This window comes from Anomaloglossus baeobatrachus, chromosome 7, assembly GCF_048569485.1.
Source record: "Anomaloglossus baeobatrachus isolate aAnoBae1 chromosome 7, aAnoBae1.hap1, whole genome shotgun sequence".
In the NCBI taxonomy this organism is placed as follows: Eukaryota; Metazoa; Chordata; class Amphibia; order Anura; family Aromobatidae; genus Anomaloglossus; species Anomaloglossus baeobatrachus.
The window spans coordinates 278344852-278348029 of NC_134359.1; positions in this window are offsets into that span (position 1 = coordinate 278344852).

The following is a 3178-nucleotide window of genomic DNA, read 5'->3' on the forward strand; positions in this document are numbered from 1 at the left end:
CGATGAAATGGAGAAAAGGAAGGTAAGGAGATATCCTGATTGTGATAAAAAGGGGATACCACCTTAGGGAGAAACTCTGGGATCGGACGCAGCACTACCTTATCTTGGTGAACACCAGGAAGGGAGCTGTGGATGACCGCGCTGCTAGTTCGGACACTCTCCGAAGATACGTGACCGCTACCAGAAAGGCCACTTTCTGTGAAAGTCGAGAAAGTGAAAACAACCCTCAGAGGCTCGAAGGGCGGCTCCTAGAGAGCAATTAATACCCTGTGCAGATCCCATGGGTCTGACGGCCTCTTGTACGGAGGGACAATGTGATAATCCCCCTGCAGGAACGTGCGTACCTGAGGAAGTCGTACTAGGCGCTTCTGAAAGAATACCGACAGCGCTGCGACTTGTCCTTTAAGGGAGCCGAGCGACAAACCTTTTCCCAATCCAGATGCAGGAAGGGGGGAAAAAGGAGACAATGCAAATGGCCAGGGAGACACTCCCTAAGCAGAGCACCAAGATAAGAATAACTTCCACGTCTTGTGGGAGATTTTGGCAGACGTCGGCTTCCTAGCCCGTCTCATGGTGGCAATGACGTCTTGAGATAATCCTGAAGACGCTAGAATCTCGGACTCGATGGCCACACAGGCCGGATCAGGGCCGTAGAATTCAGTGGAAAGAACGGCCCTTGGGACAGTAAGTCTGGCCGGTCTGAGAGTGCCCACGGTTGGCCGACCGTGAGATGCCACAGATCCGGGACCACGACCTCCTCGGTCAGTCTGGGACGACGAGGATGGCGCGGCGGCAAGCGGAGCTGAGCTTGCGTAGCACTCTGGGCAACAGTGCCAGAGTAGGAAACACATAGGGTAGCTGGAACTGCGACCAATCCTGAACTAGGGCGCCTGCCGCCAGAGCTCTTTGCTCGTGAGACCGCGCCATGAAAATCGGGACCTTGTTGTTGTGCCGAGACGCCATTAGGTCGACGTCCGGCATCCTCCAGCGGCTACAGATTTCCTGACACCATACTGGGTGCAGAGGCCATTCCCCTGCGTCCATGCCCAGGCGACTGAGGAAGTCTGCTTCCCAATTTTTTACGCCCGGGATGTGAACTGCGGATATGGTGGATGCTCTGTCCCCCACCCACATCAGAATCCGCCGGATTGCCTGGTAGGCTTGGCGATGCGTGTTCCGCCTTGGTGGGCGATGTCTGCCACCGCTGTGGAATTGTCCGACTGAATTCGGATCTGTTTTCCTTCCAACCACTGCTGGAAGGCTTGCAGGGCAAGATGCACTGCCCAGATTTCCAGAACATTGATCTGAAGGATGGACTCCTCTGGAGAGAGTCCTTGACCGTCTGAGAAGGGAAACGTTCCTTTCTAGGGACGTCGACTCCCCAACCCATTGGCAAAGCATGTCCCATTGAAGTGGACGCAGTGAAACTGCGCGAAAGTGACTGCCTCTGCATGAGGCGTCTTAAGGGGTGTGACTGGCCTTGAAGGAGAGACTGCACCCCCGTCTGTAGTGAACGCTGCTTGTCCAGCGGAAGCTTCACTATCGCTGAGGGAGTGTGAAACTCCATGCCCAGATATGTCAGCGATTGGGTCGGTGCCCGATGTAACCTTGAAAAGTTGATGATCCACCCGAAACTCTGGAGAGTCTCCAGCGCCACGTTCAGGCTGTGTCGGCATGCCTCTTGAGAGGATGCCTTGACAAGTGGATCGTCCAGTAAGGATCACAGAGTGACCCTGAGAGTGCAGGACTGCTCCCACTGCTGCCCTGAACTTGGTGAAAACCCGTAGGGCTGTCGCCAGACCGAAGGGCAGGGCTACGCACTGAAGATGCTCGTCTTCAATAACGAAACGTAGCAAACGCTGGTGCTCTGGAGCAATCGGCACGAGGAGATAAGCATCCAGATGTCTATTGATGCTAGGAAAATCTCTTTGAGACATTGAGGCAATGACGGAGCGGAGGGTTACATCCGGAACCGCCTGGCCTTCACGTGCTTGGTGAGCAGTTTTAGGTCCAGAACGGAACGGAAAAAGCCACCCTTTTTTGGCACCCCAATAAGATTGGAGGAAAAAACCGTGTCTTGTTCCTGAAGAGGAACAGGGATTACCACTCCTTCTGCCTGCAGAAGAGCATCGGCTCGGTGGGGGGGGGTGGGGGGGGGGGGAAGTTCTGAAGAATCGAGCCGGAGGACGAGAACAGAGCTCTATCCTGTACACGTGAGACACAATGTCTCTCACCCACCGGTCTGTGACCTGTGGCAGCTAAATGTACCCAGAAGCGGGAGATTCTGCCACCAACCGCGGATGCGGGGAGAGAGAGCTGAAATACATGAGGAGATCGCCTTGGCAGCGGTTCCTCCTGCTGCCTTCCTTGGGCGTGAATGAGCCCGGCCGGAATCTGAGCCCCTCTGAGCCTTTTGAGCCCTTTTAGACGAGTACAATTGGGACTTGCCCGAGCCTGGGAAGGACCAACCTCGACTGTCCCCCCAGGACAGCATTACTAGGGTAAGTCGCAATGCAGACATTGCGAGGTTAAGGACACCACCTGCGGCACAGATGTACATGTGCTCAAGACCAGCTGCGCAAGACCAGCTGAAATAGGTCAGGGTGCCCATACGGCTGCGAATGCCGGAGCAACCGACACGCTGATAGCTTCACAGACAGATTTCAACCAGAGGTCTACCACATCCGGGTAAAGGGATAACGTGCCTCCTTAATACGTTTGGAGAAAACGTTTATCTGGTAAGCGTGGTGTTTCTGAACTGCGTCTCTGAAGTCAGCGTGGTCAGAAAAAGTACTCAATCTACGCATGAGTACTGAAAAAGGATTTCTCCTGCTGTGAAGCTGACTCCTCCACTGGGGGAGCTGAGGGAGAAATATGCAACATTCCATTGATGGACGCTATAAGATCATTCACTATGGCGTCCCCATCCGGTGTATCCGGATTGAGAGCGGTGTCAGGACCAAAGCCCTGATCAGCTACGTCTGCCTCATCATACAGAGAGTCGTCCTGCTGGGACCTTGACCAGTGATGAAGCTGAGTGTCGTACCCAGCGAGCTAGCTTAGGCTGTCTGGGACTGCCGTCCGTGTCAGAGCCTTCACCCTGGAATGCCTGGGACCCCCCCGGAGTACTGAGTACGTTCCAAATGAGGGTGGCCAGGGAGCATTAATCAAGATTGCC